The 14,454-nt window shown below is 40.0% G+C and overlaps 1 long non-coding RNA gene across 2 annotated transcripts; it reads right to left on the reverse strand.

Annotated features, from left to right (window-relative positions):
• Positions 1-556: 556 nt before the first annotated feature.
• On the reverse strand, positions 557-2,572 carry LOC125751244 (uncharacterized). 2 transcript variants are annotated; one of them, XR_007400569.1, is made up of 6 exons: positions 2,428-2,572; positions 2,086-2,241; positions 1,799-1,918; positions 1,577-1,612; positions 1,396-1,499; positions 557-954 (listed from the first exon to the last, which is right to left on the reverse strand). It is a non-coding gene; the product is annotated as an uncharacterized LOC125751244 (long non-coding RNA). The 2 variants fall into 2 exon arrangements; XR_007400568.1 differs by having other exon boundaries at positions 1,396-1,612; positions 1,758-1,918.
• Positions 2,573-14,454: the final 11,882 nt, after the last annotated feature.

The raw sequence follows: 14,454 nt of genomic DNA on the forward strand, positions 1-14,454 counted from the left end.
TGGTCTAGCTAACTACAGTACAAGTACATTATAAGCGCAACAAAGAATCAATTTTCCACAAAACATTCACGTTTCTGATTGTGAGCTTCATGATACTGTGATGATTTCTTTGATTTCTCAGACATTTCACAGATTCTCTGTCCTTACAAACATTAGTGTGTATCTTGCCTTTATGACCCAACATTATGATGATATAGGATCAAGCTTTGCTTTATTTACTTATTCTACATATTTTAATTGTTCCTGACTTATCCAAAGATGCTCCCTTGTACATAATCAAATTTAATACAGAATGAATGAATAAATAAAGCATTTTTGAAGTATGATTACTCCACAATGTTTAATGATAATAATTAACATTGTAGTATAACACCTTTTTATTGCATTTAATACTCCACACTATCTTAGGCAGCATAAATACAGCATGAATAAAGAAAATTGGTGGAATGATGAGCTTTATAATAAATAGAATTTGTTACTTTAGGGTGTCTTTAATATTTCAACACCTACACTCATCAAAAAGAATATAAATGTCCAGCAGGTAATTAGGCATTTAATTAGTTCGCATATTACAGGATTAGAAACTAACACAGAAATCGATTGATGAGGTCAAGCAGACAAATGTATTGCTTTAATTATCTTTGTGTGCACTTCGCATTTCACTCACAGATCTGAAATTCTTCCTCGCTTGGTATTTGCCATTAGTATGGCATGTACATTGAAGGATGTACTGTGACATATTTAAACAGGCGACAGGCAGCAGAGCCTGATTAAAGTTTCTCTTGCAGGATGATAAGGCTCCTAGTATTCATTACTGCTTGTCAGATAATAAACGGTGTTAGACCAAAAGTTATGCAAGCTCACACATCCCTGTGTAAGGCTTTCAGCAAAGAATTATTTTGATGACTCTGATTAATTTAAACTTCAGTGAGGCTTCAGTGCAGTTTTGCAGAACTTATGATATATATATATATATATATATATATATATATATATATATATATATATATATAGAGAGAGAGAGAGAGAGAGCGAGAGAGAGAGAGAGAAAGAGAGAGAGAGAGAGAAAGAGAGAGAGAGTGGAGGTCAACCGATTCTGCTTTTTCTGTGGCCAATGCCAATGTTTTTAGTAGAAAATTTTAATTAACACAACTGCTTAAGATTAATAACATAGGAAAACAATAATAATTTAACTCTAAATATCAGTGTCACTTTAAAGAAGGGCATGCAGTATTTTAAAAGTAATAGAAAATAAACACAATGACAATCATTTAACCACATTCGGTGCTTATCTCTTTGGCACTTGGCATTTAGAAATTTAGATTGTTCCAGCTTTGTGTCGATATTATTCATTAACTGAAACTGATGTAAGTGGCAGGAATTTATAACTCTTACCTTTGGTTAATTGTCACGCAGGTTCAGTACTGTAAGTGCTGATAATCCACACTGCAACACTGACTGCAGTGAGTGCTCCGGGGGGGCTGAGCTTCAGTCAGGAGCTGCCATGCACAGCCATCGCTATATCAGCCATGTAGTCTGATTAATTGTCTGATGTGTATTGGCATAAAATGCTTACAAATTCTCCTTTTTTCTGGCCAGTCGATCAGTCAACCTGTAATATAGAGTTAAAAATGTTAAAACCATATTGTCACGCGTCGTGGCAGCCCAGTCTAATTAACACCAATTCTTCTGCCCCCTTTAAAATCTGGGTCACCCTCGCATTCAGTGCTTGGCATTGTTATTTTGATGTGACCTACCGAGCGATTTTCTGTTGTCCTGAGTCTCTTCTATTTCCTACCTTCTTTCTTTGGTCCTGTACTTCCTCGTTCCCGCTTCCTTCGGATCCCCCTTGTGTGTTCACCTCCTGTCCTTCTTGTCTTCGTAGAACTGATGCCTCCAGCTATCAAACTCCCTGCACCTGTGACCTCGATTATGAGTATTGCCTGCCAATTCCAGCTCTGTCTGCCTGATCTCTCTAATAACCCCCCTCTCCACACACACACACCAATATCAGGTCTCCGAATTTCTATACTAGACTGAATACCTCGCTGACTAAGTATGAACCCGGAGGAGACGCACCAGTACCTCCAGTTGCAGTGTGGGACAAGTATGAAGGTAATCCAAATCAAAGCTGAGCTTTCCTAATGAAGGATTGCCCAGCTTAACACTTCGGTCAAGCAGGGTCAAGCAGTTCCACTTCCTCAATCTTCAGCTTGTCTTGCTTTGGGTTTTCCAGTTGCACTGCGGGACAAATACAGTACAAAGATAATCCAAATCAGTGCAGAGCTTTCCTAATGCAATGCAGTATATCAGTAATTATACAACAGTTAGATCCAACCAAGGAATCTGTTTGGACAAGAGGCGTTGCATGAATGTGGTTATCAGAGTACAGCCCCTGCATCCTTCAGACCTCCATTGTGTGCTCACCTCCTGTCCTTTGTCTGTTCGTAGGGCCTGTCCTTCAGGCTACCAAACTCACTGGTCCTGTGATCTGAACTACAAGTATTGCCTGCCGATTCAACTTCTGTCTGCCTGATCTCTCCAATAAGCTCCCTTTCCCCCACATATTCAGTCTCAGAGTTTCTGTGCTTGGCAGATATTCATGTTGGTATAAAACTATAATTAAACACACAAACTACAAATTATGACATTACTGTATGCATAAGTATGTTTACATAGCCATTTAAAAACCTCTCCTAATTATCATAGTATTTGCAGTCACTATCCAATATATCCATGTATTTGTTGACTCAATCACTAGCACACCACGTTTGATTAATCAATTCCTCGTCCAATTATTTAACTAGGCGGAGTTATTAATTAAGTGAGTTGGGTTGCTCCAGAGGAGAGGTTTGGGAAATGAAGAGCTTGTTCTTCTTGCCATCCAGCAAGATTTCAGTAACTTTTCAGGGAACAGAGGATTTTTAAAATTATGTTTCTGTTTATTTGCATATATTCTAATTTTGAATTATACATGTTTTTGGAGCAAATATAAACTTACAATTCAAATAAATGGCTTCAAACATTTTCTTCAGGATTTTTGTGTCCTTCCCGCTCCTTCCGAGTGCCACCCCCCCCTCGTTAAGCTCGTGTGGATCCCCTGAGTTCACCAGCTGTTTCTTGTTGCTGTTATTAGTTCAATGTATTTAAGTCTGCGTTAGGTATGTTACCCTCAGTCTGGTCATTAATCCGTCCTGGTCACGGTGTGTTGTGTTCCTTGTCTTATAATTAAAAACATTTCATTCACCGGATTCCTCGGCTCTGGCTGCTGTTTCCCCGCTCCGTGCTCGAGCGAGGTCATGACATTTTGCACAGTATTGTCATGTATGTGTCAAATGTATTTGTAGGCAATGCAGCCCACAATCACTGTACATAGAGTGGGACACAAAAATATCAATACAGGGCAGTTAACTGATCATTTTCATCTGTTGCGAACATAGTATTCTGATGATGAAATTACCGAAATGTCATATGATCTATAACAGTAAACAGCTGAATCCAGATCCTTTAACCAAAACATTTTTATGCATGAACATTTATATTCCAACTGTATTTCTCCCCAACAGTTTGACACTTGGCACAAAGAGATAATATTTAATAATGTACTCAACAGAAATACCTATTTCTGTTGAGTACTATGCAATTATTCCTTTAGTGGTGACTGCAGTGCCATTCAGGAGTATTAACCACAGTTTTGTTGAGCAGGCTGGAGTTAGAGATTGGGAAGTAGTTATCTATTCATTATTTAAAAAGCAGTTTTCCAAGGATGAGAGATACAGTTCCTGTGATCCAATTCCTGTGTCTTTGCTTAAACAATAATATAAAATAATGATCATTAATTCACACATATCAATTCCAAACTAAAGATGTGCACACACACACACACACACACACACACACACACACACACGCACACACACACACACACAAACAGAAAAAACAAAAGGTTTTGTTACTGTAGATGTGTACAGATTCTGTGTTACCACTGAAGATTTTAACCAATGAAATTTTATTCATTCGTAGTATATTGACCCAGTAGCATGTAGGCTAACTTGAAAGAATATTCTCGGGAAGCACAATTTGTTCACTCACAGAGTTTAATGGAGGTAGATTTGAAAGCCATCTGTTCAGCATTTATTAAAGCGTAGCCTTCTTTTCAACTCTCTGTACTGTAGCACTGCCTATTGTACTATACTGTAGTGACAATGATGCCTCCGGAACCAGGACCTATCACCATTCTGGCAGCAGGTAGCTGCTAACCTCAATTACCACCATGGACAGCAGCCACCTATCATGATTTCAGAACCTCTGTTGTGGACCAGTTGTTGAGTGCGGCCCCACCCCTAATTTTCCCCACCTGCTTCCCATTTATGACCCCAGGTGGCTTGTCTTTGGGAAGTCTCCCTCAGTAACTAAGAAGAAGAAGAACTTTGGCGAATATCTGGCTGGAGCCTGCTGCCAGACTGGAATGATACAATGCCTGCACTACCATATATGGAACCACCAGGCCACACAATCCCTCGCCACATTCATATTTTCCCTCCCTTCGTCCATCATTATTCTCCCATTTTCTAATAATTTTTTACATGAAATTTACATTTACCGCATTTGGCAGACGTCCTTAGCCAGAGCGACTTACATAAGTGCTTAGAATATACTTCTTGCAGCAATATTCTTAACCTGTGCCCGGCTGTGCCACTCTAGGCATTGTGATCCACCACAGTACCCATGTAATTTCCAAGTGTCTATCCTACTGAAGGTTTCCGGGGGCCTTGAAGCCAATCCTAAGCAGCAAAGGGCACATAACGGGGGCACACTTTGGAAGGTCACGGCCAGCATAAAGCACATGCACGCACACACTCACAAATACCGAGGTGGATAATTCCGGTCCAGAAAGTAAAACAGATTCAGTTTCAACCAAATCTCAGAGTAGTCAGGTGGTTAGTTGGAACAAAATCTTTTGCTTTCTGGATTCTCCACAATTACATACTATAGGTGCCTTACAAAGAATTTGCGAAAATGTCAGAGAGAATCCAGAACAAACCAAATTCTTGTGACATGGGGAGAGCATGCAAGCTGTAGAATTAGCACATGGAACACCAGAAGTTTGAGGCAACAGGATTATCAAAGAGTACAGCAGAGCCTTCCACACCGTGCTTCTTAGGGGCACAGGCCGTCTGTGATCTGGAAAAATACACGCAAACATTTTTATCTCTTTGGCGAGTGAAACAAGCTTGACAGCAGAGCAAAGTGAAAAGATAGGAAAAACACGAGAAACATAGATCACTGCGAGATCACTGCGAGATCACTGCGAGATCACATGAGAGGCTGCTGAAAACACACTTGGGGCCCTCCAAATCAGCACTGTACAAAGATTTTATGCATTTATGAGTTTCTTAACTTTTAGTGCGTTGTCTGCTGGTCTTTGCGTGCCATGTGCAAAAATTACCCGAAAAAATCCAATTTAATTTCTTACGCTGGCCTTGCAGTGTATTGAAACCGCGATGGCATCACGATGCAGGAGGGTTGGCTGTATGCGTACATACATGGGAAAACATAAACATTGACATTCTTAAGACTAACACAGGACCCTTATACCCTATAACCAGGACATTCAGCTGTCCTAATTAAATCCCCAAATCTGTAATCTCTAATCATTTCCCCTGTTCAGTATTTTTCATAGCTATTGACATGTGACACTATATTCTTTGACTCGTTTTTATACAAGCTCTCTGCTTCTTATAACAATATCTGTGACACATTTCTTTTAATCTTTTTCCACTGTTTGTTCTTCTCAGTCATGAAGTAACATTTTATTTTGAAACATACAAATACACATAATGGAAAAAAAAAAATATTTTCATTGTATCTTTTTGTAACTAATCTGTCACAATTCTTTTCATCAAAGGGCATAATTTGAATTAAGCTTGTTAATACTGTATGTGGTGGGATCAGGATAAAAGTCCGCAGGTAACTGTGGGTGTGTGAGTGTAAGCCCAGCTGAAGCAGGGAAGAAGGGGCCGCTTATAGACTGTAGGAAAATGGGAGATAGCGAACTCTGAAATTCGTTTCTCGAAAAATCAGAGGCGGGTGAATAGTAGCGTCTCTAAAAGAAAACAAAAAGTTCTTAGAAAACTTCACAAAAAAGAAATTGAAATAAAATAACAAACAAAACAAAAAAGATAAAGCAACAGCAAAAACGTGTCTCCGGATATAGCTTTGACACTGCAGTCAGAGAGATTATGCCCTGTCATGATCATGGAGGCTGCGTTAGAGGGTGCAGAGTCACGGGGAGAGTGCTGGCACCTTGTGGGTCTGGCCCTGTGCTCAAATGCGGGCCAGCTGTCCAAAACACTGGCCCTGAAATGTACAAATTGACTGCTTCTTGACTTCCGGACATCATACATACCCTCACCTGCCCCTCAGTCGGACAGACGTGTGTGTGCCTTAAATAAACACGTATAAACCTGGACATATTTTGTTATTAAGAGTTCTGTGCTTCATATTTTTATTAAATAGTGATCATCAAAAACCATAAACCATTACAAAAAAGGTCACTTATTTAGTTATGACATTAAATCAGAACCTTGTTCTGCTTTTTCTTCTCTAAGAAGCTTTTTTTTTTGCACGTGGCAATGTGATCACCTGTTTTTCCGGGCATCCATCTCCCACAGCCATCCTGTTTCCTTACTGGCCTCATAGCATCTTTCACTGTCAGTACAGTCATTTCTCTTCCAGGGGTCATCCAGCTGGAATGTGCATGTGCAGTGAATTCACACGCAGACGGAACAATCTGCATGCAGGGAAATAGAGTGTTTCCAGTACACAATGAAACCACAAAACTTTTAACCAAAAAGGGATTGTAAGAAATCTCCTTGACAGCACATTATTAAACCATGGATACACAGATGAATGCCTGTGATTATAATGCTTTTACTTAAACTACCAGATTCATTTTGTCAAAGAAAGAGTCAGATTAAGCCATAATTTACATTGCAGCAGGTATTAATATTGAGTTTGCTTGGCACAGGACAGAAAAAGAAAGACTATATTTTGTTCTTCTGTCCGGTTTATCCGTCATTGACCTTGTCCATTTCAGAAATCGTTGATTTTACCAAACTGTACTGTAGGTTCGGAAAATCAGTTGGCAACACTATTATTGAATGTGAATCTGTAGTACAGTCCTTTGGCTAATGGAATATGTCATTATAATTGTGCAACTAGTTTGAATTTGGTCCATTTGACATCTTAAAGCCAGCAACCCAGTAGGATAAGCGGTTTGGAAAATGGATGGATGGATGGACATCTTAAAGCAATGGGAAACATGTCTTACTATTACAGTGCAAATAAACTTGATATACAATTCAAGTACAATTTATTTAAGATCTTATGATAGAGATGTTTTAGATAATTGCAGAAAGTGCATTACTGTATATCACAGCGGCAAAGTTGTATGTTTGAGTTCTGTATAACATCTGCCTGAATGGTGTTTTTAGTGATTTATTTTTACATGCACTAAGGGTGGGGCGGCATGGTGGTGCAGTGGTTAGCACTGTTCCCTCACACCTCTGGGACCCAGGTTCGAGTCTCCGCCTGGGTTACATGTGTGTGGAGTTTGCATGCTATCCCCATGTCGTCGTGGGGTTTCCTCAGGGTACTCCAGTTTCCCCCCACAGTCCAAAGACATGCTGAGTCTAATTGGAGTTGCTAAATTGCCCGTAGGAGTGCGTGTGAGTGAATGGTGTGTGAGTGTGCCCTGCGATGGGCTGGCCCCCCATCCTGGGTTGTTCCCTGCCTCATGCCCATTGCTTCTGGGATAGGCTCCGGACCCCCTTGCAACCCACTAGGATAGAAGATGGATGTATGGATGGATGGATGTAACAAGGGTGTTTCTACCACAATTCATAAGCATGTTGTTTAGGCAATATGCAGACCTTAAATGGTCTGATCTGTGTGTGTGTGTGTGTGTGTGACCTGAGGAGCACTGGGATTTCATCCCATTCCTCCCATTTATCTAGGTGTCCCAAAGCTTGGGTACCTTCCACATCTTGGGAATGGATGGAGATCACACACCTCATCTTACCGGCATCCTTCAGCACTGTGGTCTGCCAGGAGAAACAGAAGGCATGGCTACGGGAAATCGCTCCTTGAAGATTTACAACAAAAAAATATTCAAAAATGGGAGGCGCTGTTCCTGCAGGGGGGGGCACCCTTCCAGAATGACATGTTGGCATACATGGCTGGTGGCCTTTGTCTCCCATTACTCGGCTTCTCCCCGGCATGGAGTGAAGTGTGTCTTGCTCCTTCCTTTAAGCCGATGTTGAGTAGAAGAAAGACATAACCCTGGCTGTATATATCACACGTAGACAGCACATGGCATCAGTACTGGTAGGCTCACACCCAGGCCAATGCTATCCTTGAAAGGGAGCAAGAGGAACCAGTGGGCGACACACACATCGGTGTCCTTGGCTCAAGTCATGCATTGGAGTGGTTTTCCTGGATATATAATACTGAAGTTAAGTGATGGGCCGCTTGATCGTCAAGGATCCATTTTTTACTTCAACTGAAATTAGGTGTTACTTTCTGTCCTGGCTGTCCATGCACTGATACAGTCGTAGAACAGTAGCAGTATTGGGGCCCCGGTCTGCCAACCTCACCACCTTATTCATCATAGATGCTTTAAAGCCAAGTACTGACACGAGCTGTGGCTGCAGTTGTGGAAATGGTGAGTATTTTACTCTTCAGTGGTAAATCCTCAGAGACTAAATGACACGTAATTGGCATCCGGCTAAATTTTTTGTAGTAATACGGCAACATGTCGATGTGCCCCCATGTCAGCCATTCTGGTGGTCCTCAAAGAAGGTCTGCTCCACAGCCCCTTGCTCCACGGCCCCTTGCCGCTTGTGCATGACCACTTTGGTCGGACCAGCTATACTGCGTGTGCTGGCTGTCTGTGCAGCCAGACACTCGGCCCATTGCTCCATTGCTCCATTGCCCTGGGGACACAGTGAGAAGGCTTCACTTACTCAGCATGGGTCATGACCTGGTGCCTAAACTCACATCGTGCACCTGCTGATATGGGGCTCAAGCTCGGAGGTGTGCAGACAATGGAGATTCACAAGCGAGAGTCACAAGTGGACACTGACAGAGGCAATCAGTATTAAAACTAGCTTCACAACAAATATAAAAGTAGGTAAAAGTGAAAAATCTGACGGGAAAAAAACCAAAGACAAAACTAACAGGGGCTTGGCTAGAAATCCTGGATCCTCGGACAGAATGCCCCCCCCCAGTCAATTCATAATTCCACATGTCACGTTTTCGAGGGCCCTTGTAAAGTGCTGAGTTCCCCGAATCTGCCAAGGTACCTATGCCCCTGAAAAACAGCAGTCAATGTACCTATTTAAGGCTTGTGGCTACAGCCAAGATCTAAGCTGCAGTGCTGCCTTTCTCCTGTTGTGCTGCCTTTTCATTCTTCAACACGTATTCGGAAAGTGGAGTTTGCCTGCAGCAATTAGCGATCCCCAGAAGTGTGGCATTAAGGGAGTGGCTTGGTCCAGCAAGGAGAGGTTTAAGCATTGGAATTAACAAGCATTCTCAGCAGTGTACTTGCTGAATGACCATATGAGATCACCTTATTTGGGGAATTGAGTGATGCTCAGTACAGAATTTGAATGAGTCCATGAATATGGAAGGGTCTCTTAAAATTTCAGCTCAGTTAAGCAGCCTGTCATTCATGCCATCAGTACCATGTTTAGCACCCCAGGACACTGCTGGGACACAGAATTCTGCTACATGATGAATAATACAGACACCTTTTGGCACTGACATTGCTTCAGGCTGCAATAAAAGGTTCCTTTGCAGCACTTTGTAGCAAATAGATAGATAGATAGATAGATAGATAGATAGATAGATAGATAGATAGATAGATAGATAGATAGATAGATTTCTCATGATAACTAAAGAGAGTAAACCACGGCCTATGAATAATAATAATGATGATAATAATAATAATAATAATAATTATTATTATTATTATTATTATAAGAAGAAGAAGAAGAAGAAGAAGAAGAAGTGTAAGCAACATTCCTGAAATACTTACAAAGGATAATTCAGCATATTTTATTTGTCGTATCCTTCTCCATTTACTGGTGTAATAGAAACATGAGAGAATACTAATAAGCGCATCTTACAGAAACCTATTACAGATTGAAACCTTTTACGAAACACTAAAGTTTAGGGATGACATCGGCAGATATTAACTTTTGATTTCCCTACAATCCTGTACTGGATGTTGGAAGAAAAATGTCTGTATTAATCTCTTTGTTCTGCTGACACGTCAAAAGCAAAACGTAAAAACATTATGTCAAACGAGAATAGCTGCAAGAAGAATAAAATTAATTGCTATAACATGTGAAGTATTTGTGATGTGTGATGTAGTTTTTGTTGGAAATTTAACGAAAATAATATTAAAATAAAAAAGTCTTCAACATGGATTTTAATGTTAACAATTGTGAACGGAGTAGAACATTTCTATTAGTTTTGTTTAAAAATTTGTATATGAAGGCAACGTCGGTGTGCTATACTAAAATGCTTCATAAGTAGCCTGAACAGTCAGAACCCAGTATAACGAATCTCTGTCAGTTGTATTTGCATAAATTGTGCATTATATTAAAAATAAACTATAAATGAAAAGTGGCACATTATTGTTGACAATGATCTTGTTTTAATAAAAATGAAATATTGGGGTGATAATCGCAGTTTTCTCATAAAGGCACCACTTTGCTAGGAAAGTAGGGAGTAGGGAAACATTTCGGCATTCAAGTGTCACCCAAACTCCCTGTAATTAGAGTCATTCTATTTCCTTGAACTCCTGGTGACCCACTTTGAAAGGGGAGGTAAAACTGCAGGCTGTTCCTGGAATCTTTGCAGCACTGACGCGGCGTAGACTGACAGAAGCGTGAAAACTTGCAGAACCATGCTACAGATTCTGAACACATAATTAGTTCAGTTCCAGGACCCAGAGACTGCTAAAGGTTTACATACTTCTATGATGTGTTAACAACAGTAACTGCCGAACAGAACTGCTTCATGGTTTCATTATAATACACACTTAAAGCAGTAAATCAAAGCAGGCTGTCAGGTTCTCTTTTCATTTGTAGCGCTTTCCCACTAGACTGAGAGGGAGTGAAAGATAATATGATAGCAGCAGAATGTCACACATACAGAAGCATTTTCTGGTACTGAAAAAATAAAATGAGAACTTATGTAAGGATGGAAAGCGTGGCAGATTGATTAATTGAGCTAAATTAAATGACTGGCACAGGTCGGATACCAAGTTTACCTCTGAGATACGGCTCATTCTAAAAAGCAATCAAATAATAATTGTTCCACTTCTTGAACATGTTAAAAATGCAGATGAGCGTGGCAGCTACAATGATTATGTATTCATTAATTTCTTTGTTAAAACCATCTGTTTAATTAAAAAAAGATGGATTTTTTTTTTCTTTTTTTAACGACAGCCTACCATCCAAATAAATACTTCTCTGGATTGCGGGGCTGTTGGCTGTTAAAGAAAGACTTATGTTATTTATTTAAATTATTTTCAAATGACTTCACATAAAATTGCTACTTTATTTTTATTATCATCGGTCACTTGTAATATATACTAATTTATTCAATGAGCCCGGTGCAATGGCAGCTAATACTTTGGGAGTCAGTATCCTATCAGGAAACGATGTTACGCCCTTGAGCAAAGTGCTTCACAAAGTTTTCCCTCAGAAAGACTATGAATAATAGAATTAAGCAAATATATATCTGTACAGCTGACAGCTTCATTTTACAGTATATATTTTTTGTTCTACTAAAAGCATATGTAAACCAATTTTAAACCGATAGATAGATAGATAGATAGATAGATAGATAGATAGATAGATAGATAGATAGATAGATAGATAGATAGATAGATAGACAGACTGAATAAACAAAAATAATTATGATGGCAATATTCCTTAAAGAGCACCTATTCCTTTATGTTTGTGCGTCCTTTACTGCCTGCAATATAGAATAGCAATCCGAGTAGAATAGGATAGTGGCCCAAGATTCCAACAGAGCCAATGAGTTTTTTAAAAATGGTGCTGCATGGCCCCTTGGCACAAATGACTTGCAAACGCAACAGCCAGGGACTCGGAGGTACTATGATTCAAGAACACGGAGCAGGAGCAATCAATGCAAGGGAGAACTCAAGCTACTGGACCATAGAAAAGGGCCTGATCTGCCAGTTAAACACACATACATAATGTACTAGGATTGCCACAGAAGCACAGAGGGCTATCAAGCTATAGACGGCTATAACTACTTAAGGAAAATAACTTCATGGATGCTTAAACAATGCTGCCAAATGTTGCATACAAAACTGTGGCCCATCAGGGGAATATGCAGTATGTGCACATGTTGGACAATGAGTATAGCAGCGGTAGCAGGCAAGATATGGAGGCATCCAAGGTCAGGCGTGCTCTGGGGGGGGGGGGGGGGGGGGGAGGGGGCTCGGTGGAAATGAAGAGCAGTTGCTGAATTGTCTTTATACTCAATGATGCAGAAAAAGGGAGGTGAGATTATAAGATCATTATTTTACATATTGTTACTCTAGCAGAAGCCATGGTAGCAATTTTGCCATGGAAAATCAAGATTGTTCAGTGTAACTATGAAAAGATCTAAGCACCCTCCTTACTGCTTCTTCTTCAACAATATATGCAGTGATAAAACCTTTGGAGGGTTCATAGCAACATACAGTACGTGCTTTGTATCCGAGAGGAACAAGGTAGCAATTATAGTATATTGCTTTGGAATTGTTTAATACCCTCAAGTTCACATTTACAGAAGCTCAATATAAAACAGAGACTGTTAGTTCAAATAGCCAAGGGGCTGATATAACTAATACTGCACATTGCAATGGAAACTGGACATTTTTGCATGCAAAACACAGCTAAAGCAGGTTAAATGTAACACACTCATACTACATTTGCATCGATGTTACTAGGGCAGAAAATGGGAAGTTGAAGGGCAGCCATCCATCTACTTTCAATAAGCCTTATTTAGTCAGAGCCATGATTATCTATCCGGGGAAGCATAAGGGAATGTGTCTTATGCCTCAGTATGGGCTGTGAGACGGAAGCCGTTTCAATACTGTGCAGTACATGCAGAACAGCCAAATGATTCAATTAAACATTCGCCTCTTTCCTGTATATATATATTATAATATAAAAAAAATATAATAAATAAAATAAAATAATAAAATTTTTACACTTTGTTGTATATTTGTCACCGAGCGGATGGTAGTTATAATGCACAGGCAAAAGACACTCAAGTAACGCAGAAGGCTGTATGATCTGCAGTAATGAAAGTGTCTGCTGTTGTGATTATGACAGTGCTCATCATAGACGTCATGATTGTATGTCTGAGGAGGGACCAGTCAATGTCAGCACAAATGTGGAAGCTTAATTAAAGATACTATAACTAAGGGCACGGAGGGAGCAAAGCACTGCAGGAAGGAAGCTAAACTCAGCACTTTGAGCAAGACATGAGCGTTGGAGATGAGATGTTTAAGCAACCCACCCGTCTCTCCCTTATTAGAGTGTCTTTGGATTTGAAGGAGCCAGGTACTACATCAATTCAGTTCAATTTACTTATATATAGCGCCTTAAACAACAGAGTTGTCCCAAGGTGCTCTACTTGGGTGTGTTGTAATACATTCCTGCATCATTTATACAGAATAATTCAAAAGCAGGGGAAAGAGAAGAGAAATGAAAGAAAGAAAGTCTGATGAGAAGAGGAACCACATCTGCTCTCTCATCGCTTTGTTTTAAATTGGGCCGCACTCTCAACTGCTTTTGAGGATTCAAATGAAGGACAAGTGCAGTGCATTGTGGCATGATAAAGCTAAAGAGTGTGTGTGAGAACTATACAGAAATTTTTGGGAAAATAATCTACATAGATCAAAGCTGGCAAATAAGAAAACTGACAAGAAAAACAAAATGGGACGACTGTCGTAGTGTACATGCCACCTGGGGCTTCGGTTAAAAGTGAGAGGAAATTGCAGATAATAGCCCACCACAAGCTAGATAATAAGGAATCAGAGGAAAGCAAACAATGAAAATACACAAATGAAAGCTATTGTCCCCAAATAGTCAGTATACGGAAGGAATTTACCCCCCATATAGGAGGAAATATGCGCTAAAGAACAGCTTTCAAATAAAACGAGATATGGATGTAAAGATAAACAAAGAAACAAAGAAACAAAGAAAGCGCTCTAAGGTCTGACGCTAAGCATCGCTAGCACTTTGGCAATATCCTTCTGTGACTGAACACCACTGAATTTAATTCACTCTAGGAAACGTAGTCATTTTGGAACAGCTACATACCTGGGAAAATGTCAGTGTTTGCCACTGTTCCCTGGCA

The sequence above is a fragment of the Brienomyrus brachyistius genome, chromosome 10 (genome assembly GCF_023856365.1).
Source record: "Brienomyrus brachyistius isolate T26 chromosome 10, BBRACH_0.4, whole genome shotgun sequence".
Classification (NCBI taxonomy): Eukaryota; Metazoa; Chordata; class Actinopteri; order Osteoglossiformes; family Mormyridae; genus Brienomyrus; species Brienomyrus brachyistius.